The 12,142-nt window shown below is 37.0% G+C and overlaps 1 protein-coding gene across 1 annotated transcript in view; it reads right to left on the bottom strand.

Moving 5' to 3' along the window:
* KCNA4 (potassium voltage-gated channel subfamily A member 4) overlaps positions 1–8,671 on the bottom strand; it is a 16,231-nt gene extending 7,560 nt beyond the window's left edge. The window contains exon 1 of the mRNA XM_026850882.1: positions 8,621–8,671. The gene's annotated coding sequence lies outside the window, so the exon portion shown is untranslated. The remainder of the gene's footprint in view (positions 1–8,620) is intronic.
* Between the last annotated feature and the right edge of the window lie 3,471 nt (positions 8,672–12,142).

Below are 12,142 nucleotides of genomic sequence, written 5' to 3'. Positions count from 1 at the left end.
CTGCGCCCCGCGCCCCGGCACCGCTCCTGCCCCCCTCCGCGCCCCGGGCTACCGCCTTTTTCCTATTAACGTATTAATTATTGACACGAATATTCCAATGCTGAATAATGCACAGGCTGGGTAACAGACCTTTGTGCTCAAAGCAATGCTACTAGCCCTGACTTCTGTTTGCTCTGGGGGTTCTTTTAAGGAAGAAAAATACATTGTTGAGGTGGCTCGGGGAATTTCCAAACTAAGCGCAGATGAAGTTTCCCAGAAAGAGGGAAAAGCTGCCCCCACCTCCACCCTGCTGCTTCGTTCGCCCCAAACCCTCCAGCGGTACAAGCAAACCAGAAAATAATTCCCCCTGCTCCTGCCCACCCAGGCCAGCACACAGCCTGCCAGCTGCACGGCTCTTGCAAATGAAGCCCAGTTAACTTTTAATCCTAATTCTATACCTACATGGAAAAGTAAGTCTTAGTTCATGAACAGGGTGCATTTGGCAGATCAGACCTAAAATAAGAGTTTTAACACCTCTGCCAAAGATGTCAAATCTTTGCTCCTTCTGCCCACTGTCTGTTAACACAAGCGACGTACAGACTGGAGATTCCTTCTGCACCCAGAAAACCCACACTGACTGATTCCACTCTGTAAATGAGCACCATGAAAAAGCAGCTTGGCTATAGTTGACATCACCGCTACAATTCTACCACCTCAACAAAATCTAACTGTAGGCACTCCTACTTTACCTGGAAAAAGAGAAGGATTTTGGTGCTTTAGAGCCCTGTAGATAGGATCATAGCAAGGACAAATCAAGAGCAGCACTCACTCCAGACACTTTGCCTCAAGGGTTTTGCAACTGGAGGGAAATTCAACACGTGCAGCAAGTTAGGCTTTTTTTTCATTGCCTAGGTCCACGCCTTCTTCACAGTCTAGAGAAACCAAGAGAGCCTGGTGTCTATTCCCACCCAGATCCCCAGAGGCACAACCCAGATGATCCATGTTACCTCTCTGTCTCTCCTGCCTACATCAATTAGTGTTCATATTCTTAATTCCATTCATTTCAGTAGGTAACATATGACTATATAAGGGAGAATGAAGGATCAACCAGATAAACATATTGAATGCCAGGCATCAAATCAGTTCATAAAGACCTTGCCAAAAGTACTGTGAAATGTATAAATGGCAGCTATATCTAACCAATTTTTCATCAATCACAATTCTTCAAGTTCTATAGTCAATATAAAGCTAAAGATGTATAGAAATGCCTAATGTCATCCCAAATGCCGTTAAAATACAAAGTGGTGTCATCACAAGAGCAGTCCAAAATTCTGATGCTCCTAGATGCAATTCAAAAGCATTCTACAAATTCATTTAGAATACCAAAATGTAGATTCTTCTGCAACTTGGCACAAGACCATATCAAAGACAGGGATCAGCCCCCTGTGATTGTTTAATCACAAGGACATGAACAATGCTGTAAAAATAGAAGACAGATCACAGGTATGCCTTTTGAATTATTAGAAACACCTAGACTTATTCTTACTTCAGTAAAATTTAATTATAGGGGAATTTTCCAAAATTCAGTCACTTCATTCTCTAAGAAGTGTTGTGTTGCTTTTTATCAGTAAGACCTGAATGCTTTTTAAATTTCTTTTTGAGATGTTTCAAGGGCTTGGGACCAAAAAGAAAATCTTTCTTCCAGTTTCAGATGCATTTTCTTGTCATTATCTCATGTGACTGTTAAACTGAAAAATTTGGTAGATATCTGAATATAAGACAATTCAAAACAGACCAATGACTTTGGTATGCCTTTCTGATCATTATTATTATTTTCTTTTTTAATAACTAAAGCATATTCTTGAGCAAAGACAAATAAACTGTGATGTATGCGGGGATACACACATAATACACAACACTGATAATGCGAGAAGCAGAATAGCTTTGTTGTACCTTTTTTTAAATCCATTCAAATGTGATAGGGATCACGTAACTATATGCAATTCAATCTCACTCAGAGGTCTTACCTGATCCAATTTTTAACTGATTTAAAAGCAAAAAACAAGCTTTAAGTATTTACAGATGAATACTGTGACTCATTTCATTCAGCTTTGTATTTTCATAGTATTAAAAGAGCAATTTTTATTTAAAAGATATTACATTCCCTCTGTTCCTTCATATTCATAAGGGATACTATTATTGGTAGAACAAAGAGAGAATACATACATGTCATTATCTTCAATAGTACTGTATTAAAACTATTACAGCATAGCAAAGGATCTGTAGGGTATGCTATCATACAGATTTGTTCCATTTTACAGTGATGTAGAGGAGAAATATGGATCATTATTGCTTATCTATGTACACAGTGCCAGAAAAAATACACAACAATATAATACATTTTCATGCAAAGGGAACATGGGATTTAAAAAAACTAACTGATGTTGCTATGCCCAGTATTAATTTATGCTATCCCCTAATTGCTGCAATTCACACTGGAAAATTTTGACCTCAGCCTAACACTCATTTTCCTCCTGTAATCAGGAGTTTGTGCAACGAGTAAGACTGCACTACAGCTCAGTACTTATGGCAGGCACTTTACACCACAGATTGTTCTATTTCCCTTTTAGTCTTCTCTTTTTACTCTTCTGCTCCTTCCTATGCTTGCTTCACTATCATTTCTATCTATCAGCCTTTCCACAAAACTCAACCAACTTCCTGTAAGATCTCTTTCCAAAACAAGTAAAATGTTGCAGCAGTGGGCACTCAGGAAAATCAAGTAAAAAGACTATGGTTACTGTATCATACCAAACATGGTTCAGAACACATATTTCCTTCCCCCTCTACTGTTCTCCGTTGATTACAGACCCTTAGGTACCAAGGCATCAATGAATTCTTGCCTCCACAACTAGGTTTTGTCTCCCAGCGTTTAGATCACTTCAGAGAGTTCATATTTTATTCATATTTTACTGACCAGGCTCAGTAAGACACCCTTGTCAAAGAATCTGGCTCAAGTACTCTTCTTTTGGATATGACTGGCACCACTTAATGAGGTCCTTAGCAGAATAAAATACAGCTTAGCCTCAGCCAGTTCTTATACACAACGTATCTGAATAGCATATCTGTTCATTACTGTACTGCACCAGGCTAATCCGAGGAACCTGATGCTCCAGAGAACAGCAGGCCTTTTATACTTTCTTGGGAAAGTATGCACAACCACTGCCATTTACCACTGCGCTTAGGATGAAGAACAGTAAGAACACTGATGATATTTATATTTGGAGAATAATTTCTTGTACTGAAATATGAACCTACTCAGAAACTAGGATAAAAATACCATGTATGGTTTATTTTTGAACTTGAATCTTCCTCCATTCATTCTGGGCAGTCAGGGATTCATATCAGGGTTATTCTTGAAATCAACAATAGGAAAAAAAAAAAAAAAAAGGATAATATGGAGAGAAAGACTCTAAATAAGGAACTGTGTGACAATGGAGATACCTTGTTTATAATTTGATCCTACCCCAGATTTCCAAGATTCCCATGACCACATCATTCTTAATACTGACCTCCCTTTTTCAGTATAATAAGGATTATTTCCCACCTTTTTTTTTTTTTCCATGCCCTAATAATTTGGTTTTATTTAGAATAGAAAAACTTGGATCAGGCAATGCTTCTTCTTACAGATATGCCACGTAGTAGCAAGCAGTGTGGATCTCCAGTTTGCATACTGTTATTGTAATTAACTCATGAAGGAAAGGAGTTATATTCACCATATTACTTAAATTACTATGTCACTGGATTTGCTCTATTTCTGTATTCAAGAATCAGTGTATTATTCTGAATATGCAATTTTCAAACTACCCTAACAGTAAATGCAATAATTATAACACCTGAAAATATCAGGTGCTAAATTCTGACTTGCATATATATTTGTCTAGATCAGATAATATTATGAAGGCGTGGCAGGCTAATTCCTCACTAGGATTTTATCAGGAATACTCTGGAGGAAAATTAGGTAGTGGGCTAATAATTAATGTAGCTTTGCACTAAGCTAACCATGACTTGCAGAATGACTGGAAAGGAACACCTGCAGGACAAGATCTCAAAACCATTACTGCTAAAATCATGAAGACTTATTTGCTAGAATTTCAAGTATCTCATGCTCCAGGAACATAGAGCAGCAAACTGTTACATGAAGCAGCATGTAAAGAAAGAAATTTTAGATGTTCAAATATGGCAACAAAAATACCTCACATATATCTTTATAGGTAAAAAATGGTATTTCTATGAACTCAAGGCTTTTGACAGATAGATGTTGCTCATGTACTAATAAATATAATTTTATAACTCTCATTTATGAAGTTAGCATGAATGGCATACATGTGCATGAAGGAACTGCGGAATCAACCTAAAAATAGTCGATACACCATTGTATCTGGAATGCTCCAAATTTTACCAGCAGGCTCCATGTACATCATTACACTTAAATTAGATGGGAAATCTAAATTTACTGGACTGGAACAATTCCTACTAAAGATTCTGACCTATAACTACAGACGGTACATGTTTCACAGATAACGGTCTTGGTTCATAATTTGATGGCATTCCTCTATAGCTTCCAGATGAACCTTTGGGTCAAAATCAGAATAATCTGCTCTGGCAACATCTTGTTACCCTTCTGACAATACAAAAGAACCTGGATCGTCACCACGATGAGACTGGTGAAGAGAGAAGCAGCAATCAGACTTCATACTCTTCCCACAAAGCAGACCAAGAAAGGAACACAGCCATTTTCTTTTGACCTTTTGAGGTGTGAGAGAATGCTTTCATGCCACCACTGCACTAAAGGGTCATTTTCCTCCTGCCATGCTAAGGATACAGAAAATTGCTCCATGTTTTAAGAGGTGACTGATTCTGATAAATCTGAGATCATGACATGTACAAGAACTACATTATAGTATTCAGATATGAGGCAAAAATTTTGATTCCACTCTTCTCCACAAGCATGCAAACAGAAATCCTGGAAAAATACATGGGAGTCATTAACCAATCTTTATAACCTTGCATATCAGAGAAAACGTAAGCAATTTGTAATAAGGAAACTATGTTGACGAAAATAAGAATCTATTCAACTTCATTCCTAATGGCTTCAAGATGAGATTCACATGGGAGGTAGATGCCTAGAAGTTTTAAGTGCCATGTGTACTGATCCACATGGGAAAGATTATAAAACAAACTGTTCCCAAATAAATTATATACTTGTAAAAGTTCATTAAACCTCTTTATTTCCAAGCTATTGTTGTATGATCTTAGGGGCGAATTAAGCAGAAAGTTAACAGAAAAAAATGTTCCCAGCTTGAATAAACATGCAGAATTAACCAACCTTGGCACGGTGCAACAACAGTTATTACTATACAAGGCTGGAGAAAAAGAAATTCTTGAGATTATCAATAAAATTCTTGCATCTAGTTTTGAACGAGTAAGCAGTGTAGAAAGAATCCTGTGATAACCTTTTTATTGGTGTGAGGTAAACATTCATTTTTGTTGTTGTTGTCAGCATGATATTTACTGAGGAAAACCTTTCTAGAATAGAAATGCCCTTTCTAGAAGGTTGCCATTGAAAAGGAAATTGGTCTGAGGGCCAGGGACTAGCTAGAAATCAAGAAATGAAAATAGATATCACAAGGGCAATATAAAAATAGCTCTAATAATATAAAAATTGCTTTGATACTGTTGTGTATATGGAGATACTAAAAATACTTTGGAAATTATCCTTTTGAAGGAGTCCTGCATTTCAGGACATTAAGGATCATTTACAGTAATGTTTGGGAGAGCTAAGGTACAATTAACACAGTAAAATAATAAATGCTGCACATCAGATCTAACCTGTTGAATGAAGCATCCAGCCTGTTGTCTTTCCTTCAGAGAACAGAGGAAATAGTGTCCTGGAAACCACATATTGCCCTCCCAGTGTTTCTCCTCATGTTCATGCAAAGCTATCACAACCCGGTGAGAGGAGTTCCAACGAGAAGCACCCTTTCTCTGTTTAAGCATCAGGGCAGGTAAAGCTGTAAGATATTAATTGTCATAGCCTCATTGGTACAGCCCAACACCGAGGTCCCAAAAGTGGCACCTCATCCCCGCAGTTCAAATAAATACTTTGCATCTACAGATCAGATATAATCTGTAGCGAGCTGATGTTCTTTTGTACACTAGGAACAGAGTAATTCCTGAAAAATCCCTAGTTAAAATTAGCTCATTTCTACCCTATTCTTATGCCAGGTCAGTGAAGAACTCCTTATCAAACCCTAGATTTAGAGAAAACTTGTGGTTCTCGGCTGCAGGTTATTATAGCAAATTTCCTCATATCTGTGCAAAAGTGCAGGAACTCTCATCGTGTTATTAAGTGCCTCTGGGCATTGCTTAACTATTGCTGAACACAAACAGGGGCAGCAGTTTTCACATGGACACCAAAAACTTGTTGTACCAGTTGTACTTGATGAACACAATTATCATTCATATGAGATCCTGAAAGCTGAATTAAACTTAGCTGTTTTAAAAATTTGGCACTATACCTATATCAGAATTCAGTGGCAGAATGTGGAAATTCCAACCCAAATGTTAACCTCAGCGTGGAAGCCCAAGGTTGAAAATCTTACTGTGTTGCTAAACTCAGAGACTTAAGTTGATCTAAGGGTCCAGTCTAACACAAATTAATTTCTTTTCTATATTGAAGTCAAAAGCTTCAACAAATTGTTCAGGATTAGGCCTGGGTAGCTAATTAGTTGGAACTGGAACCTTTAGTGGCCAGCAGAAAACTTGCTCTGTGGGAAACAGAGCTAAGTATATAATTTATTTAGGAACACCTTATCACATTCCCCATGTGGCCCTGAATAAATGGCACATAAAGCTATTAGACATCTAGCTCCCATCTGAATCCAACAGGAATCAAATTGAAAATGAACTTTCATTTTTGTCAACATAATTCTCTGAATCCATTGACTAATGCTGAAGAATTTGGTGAGGTTTCTGATGAGCTCAAGATGAGCTATAAATCCCTCTGTACTAACTGAAAGGGCCTAATCTACCTAGGCTCTTAGATCTCCTTACTTGACTCTCAGTACTTAACAACACTCTTATGAACATAGTCCTTCACACAAGGGATTGTTGATGTGTCAGTTGTGAAAGCATCCTCTGCACTAACTGTGCTGTGAATATTCGCCCTACTTCTCTGCGCCACATTCTCATCATACTATGAAATGTATTAGTCAATGAATATTGCACACAGCCACCAGACTAACAATACAGCAGTTTCCACAAGCAAAAATAATAACTTGAAGCCAGACTGAACCTATTCCCTAAACAACAACCAAATCATGGTCTGTTGGCTGTGTTGTCAAGCTACTGTCCTAATCTGTTGAACATGCACTCTCTTACGTAAAATAATTTTAGATCACTATAGTTATTAAATAAATAAATAAATAAATAGTACTTACAGAAATAGACTCCCTTCTGATTAAAATGACCTTTACAAGGCAAACTCATGTTCAGGAATGTTCTCAAGGAGTTTTAAGAAGGCAAAAGCCAAGAGAACTAATATATGAAAATCTAGTGCATCTTTTACTGGGACAGGCTTGTGTCATCCTCTCTGCCATGCACACTTCAGGCAGTCACCTTCAGATATTCTGGGGAAATATTAGAAAGTAAAATTTCCATTTTTCCCTTTCCTGAAGGAAAATAAAGAATGCTGAGTTTCTCCAGACACTTTCCCTAAATCAGAGATTAAGTATGTGAGAATGAATGTAGTGCTGCTGAGGGTGCTCTGGAGACCAAGGTTCTCTATTTATCCATAGTCAAGCAGCATGAAAAGCAAAAAGTTACGTTTCTGGGCACTATTATTTCTCTGTGCTGACCTGGTAGGAGAGAAGGTTCTGCTATTATTTCAGGTATCCTATGGTGAATAATAATATGCTTGCAAAACTCCTTTAGCACTTCAGTAAGAGAACTGCACTAAGAGATGCTGTCATTGCTGATAGTACTGAAATTAAGTAAAAAACCAAAGCTACTTTATTCCTGAATCATTTCACTTTGAGAGTGTTTAACACTGTGACCTCAAAACCAGCCCAGATTCATCCACTTCAAATCCAAGCTCAATTTTAAAGAAAATTTCTTTTCCAGGTTAGGAAGGAGCCAAGTGAACAACACTAATTACAAAACCACAAACTACAAAGTTTGGCTTGATCTTTGAGGTCTCTTCATAATTCAAATTCAAATGTAAAGATATGCATTATTTATCAATACAAATATTTATCAAACCCATGAAATTTAGCAATTTAACCACTGCCAGGAATTGTCAAATGGAAAGTGTTAAGAATGACCTACAATGGTTGTTCTGACAAAGTAGTTGGATTACATTAAATAATGCAGTGTAAGCAAAGGCATCTGGATGATGTAAATGTGTGCTCATTATACTAGGAGCTGAATTCTACACTCAGACCTAGTTAGTACAAAGTGATTTATGTACAAAAAATGTTTAACTAATTTAAGAAATGCAAAGTGGAGCTGATACCTTTCTGGTGCCCGTGTATGGGCAGTTATACAGACACACATTTGCAGTGGCATATGCCACCAAACTCACAGTTCTCTGAGGGTTTCCTTTGTGCATCCATGGAGTTATTAAATGACAGAACATGGTATCTGAATCACCTGTGGGAGGGAAAATGTTATTCAGAAAAAGACATCATGCCTTAAATCATCTTTACTTCCTTTTTACACATATGGCATGAATTCCAACTGTGATTGAAAAACAAAACAATACAAATTCCTTGTGAAACATACCTTAAATTCTTTATTTGCATATTGCTCTTGTTGGCAGTGGCAAAAGGAAAGACAAAGGTTAGCTGAAAATCAATCTGAAGGTGATTAAAAAGTAGCCCAGTATAGATATGGCATATCTAACATTAGGAATTAGCATTTTAATTATTGGAGAGTGAGTAGATCCTGATAATAGTTTCCTCTGAATACAGTCAAAACAAATCCCCGGTTTAATCCACAAATAAAGGAAACAACTTTTCTCATTACTTGCACATGTAAGAGTTCATTACCTATCTTTAGCTAAGACAAGAGAAAAATGAGCAATTACCAGCTTTATAGGGTAATTTATAAAGTCTTGTTTCAGCAGAGTGGGAGTTCTCAATGAATGTTATTTTACATTTGAGTAAATGCCTGACAAATCAGGTGTTTTTTGGAGTTCTGGAACTTTCTTTATATAAACAACACGCTCTTTCAAACTAGTACAAAAAAAATCTGGTATAAAAATGTCCATTATCTAGGGAAATCATAATTGGTTTTCATATCATCTTTCCTTCTTAAAATACCCAAATGAACAAAGTAGATAATTGCAAAGTTCACAGAGTAGCAATTATATTCTGACTATAGCAATCAAGATGCTGACAAACTAAAGACCCACTATACAGATAAATAGGCCGATTTGTGTTTACAGGTGACAAGAAAGCTAATCTTTAAAATATATTTATGCCATCCCTTAATTCATTTTACTGAGATTTACACATTTTATTTGTGGCATTTCAGCACTTTCTACACATCAGTTCAACAGACATGGATCTTACTGAAGCAATTAGTTGCATTTCCTATGGATATAAAGTCTGTAACAGTTGGTCTCCTTCCATTCTTACCTGTCACCCTCATATTTTTGCTCAGTTACAGCAAGCCTTCTCTTTAGGTCAGCCTCCTCATAAAACTTTTTTAAATGACAAATCTTAATTTCATATTACCCATACCCACAGTTCTACAATGCCTCATTCAATATATGGGCAACACTGGAAATTTCAAGTTTTACTCCTGTGGCCTCTTTGATAGCATCATTTTTGCAAAGAATTGACAAGTAATGATGAGCTCAGGTAACATTTGTTTTTTTTTCAATCATCAAGGATGCTATTACCCTCTCTTGTCAAGCAGCTTAACTAAGCAGTACAATAGTCAAGTATCACATTCAAGCAAAGAATAACACCAAATCAGTTTTCAATTTTTTCCAATTGTTTATGGTGAACTTATATAGCATAAGTCATAAGAAGATGTTTCACACACCTTTGACATTTCAATGGACCTCAGCGAAAAATAACTACAAATAGCTATCTCCATACTAACAAAAGCAGATAAAGACAGTTGAAATATTTATCTGATACAATTCACCCTCACCCAAAAGATACCCTTGAGATCAGTTATATCTGCAGAATGCTTTTACTGCACCAAACAGCAGCTCACGAGGAAGAAAAATACAGACGTATAGGCTAAGACAAAAAGACTGAAATGCCACAGTGAAAACATGCCAAAGCTTCAAGACTTTTCCTAAGAAACTGTATTATAACTCTTTGAAACCAGCATGGCAGGGTAACAAAACCAGCAATACAAGCTAGGACAAGCAAACAGAAAATGATCAACTACTTCAATGAAACTGTAGATTTCTCCTCTTGGTGACAATGCCAGCTGTCTTTGAAACCTCCTAAAGAACAACAAGAAGTGAGATCATAATCAGAAACAACTCAAGGATAAAAGACATTGTGGATGTACTATAAGGCATGACATTCACAATAGATTTGTAAGAAGTGGATGCTTTTAATTAATGCTCTCATTAAGTAGGACTACTAGGAATGGTAACAGCATATATTTTTTTACAGGATGGATATTATTTTCATGAAGTTAAGGAACAGATACGCTTTAAATGCGTCACATTAAGCTGCACTAGGGCTGCTTTAAACTCTGATGGGAGAAGTGGAAGTCACTCCTGAATGAAAAAAGGTGACTCCTACCAATGGAAACAGCAGTCTTGCCTACTTATATAGCAAGGCACTTGAAAAAAGAAATTCTAAGTATTCACAGTAAACATCAGCATAATTCCTGAATTAAAGAAATATTTTGTTTTCCTCTTGCATTCAACATTGTGAGTCTGTCCTCTTGATTCACATTTTGGCTTCGCTTTGGGTAATAAACAACTCGGACATCAGAGCACTCTTACAAATGTTCAAAGACAGACATTCCTAGGGCTTCATTTCTCAAAGGACTCGCAGATTTGTCTTCCTTAGCTACAAAGTTCAGTTGCTCAAAGATAGCACTTCTGACAGGTATGTTTTAGTATGTGTGACTTGCTGACTCACTTAACAGCTTTAGCTTCACAGCACAGTTCATTCATGGAAGCATCTGGCTCCCTCCTGCTTATTCTGCCCTCAGCAGAAACGGCCAACCATAAAACCACACCCCATTTAGGGGGTCTGCATTGTGTCTCATACAGAGCAGGTGGTAGAACTTCCAGGGCACTGCACAGTTGGCTTTTGTTCCACATTAACTTGCACGTTTACATAAATGGAGGGCACAGCCCTTTTCCTGGTGAAGACACAAGTGACAATTTTGTTGCCAAAATGTACAAAGGGTGACTCCTCCCCAGTGCAGTCTGTCAAGTGCCTACAGTCTAGCACCTCTTTTTTTAGCCCAGGATTTGATTCCTTCTCCACATCTCTTGGATAAAATTGATTTACGAATTGATTTTTATTAGAGATTTCTCACATGTTGACAGTATTCTGTTGTAGTGGTGTCTGCTACAGCATTTATATGGTAATCTAAGGATGTCAGTAAGGCAAGATTTATAACGGTGAGGTAGTATTAGACAAAATAATTGGACCATATCCAAAAGAAAATGGGAAGGTTTTTAAAAAATATGCCTATGTAAGAGTTTATATGCCTCTGTCTCACTTTCCAACCATTCCCCAATCTAATAAAATACGTTAATTGTCCCTGCAAACTTTAATGTGCAAACAGTATTTTGTACATTGGAGTTGATGCTTTTTCAATTTCAGCCCCTATCACACTGTATCCACAATGATACTTCATTGCTTTGGTGTTTTGTTTTCCTCTTCTAGCTTGGGGCTATGTTATCTTCTTATAGTTCACTTGCTATTTATGAGACTAATTCACAGATCCATAGAGATCATAAAAAGACATATGTGCTGAGATAGGATCTTGAAAGTAAAATAAGGAATAAAAAAAAAAAAAAAGGTTCACTGGGAGAGCAGATCCTGTACAGTTTTAGAAGAACAAGATGCAGTATTATAGAAAGTCTTGAAGAAAATATGAGCATTTCCCGATG

Source organism: Athene cunicularia, assembly GCF_003259725.1.
Source record: "Athene cunicularia isolate RWA chromosome 5 unlocalized genomic scaffold, athCun1 chr5_part3, whole genome shotgun sequence".
Taxonomy (NCBI): Eukaryota; Metazoa; Chordata; class Aves; order Strigiformes; family Strigidae; genus Athene; species Athene cunicularia.
This window is presented reverse-complemented; position numbering and strand designations above follow the sequence as displayed.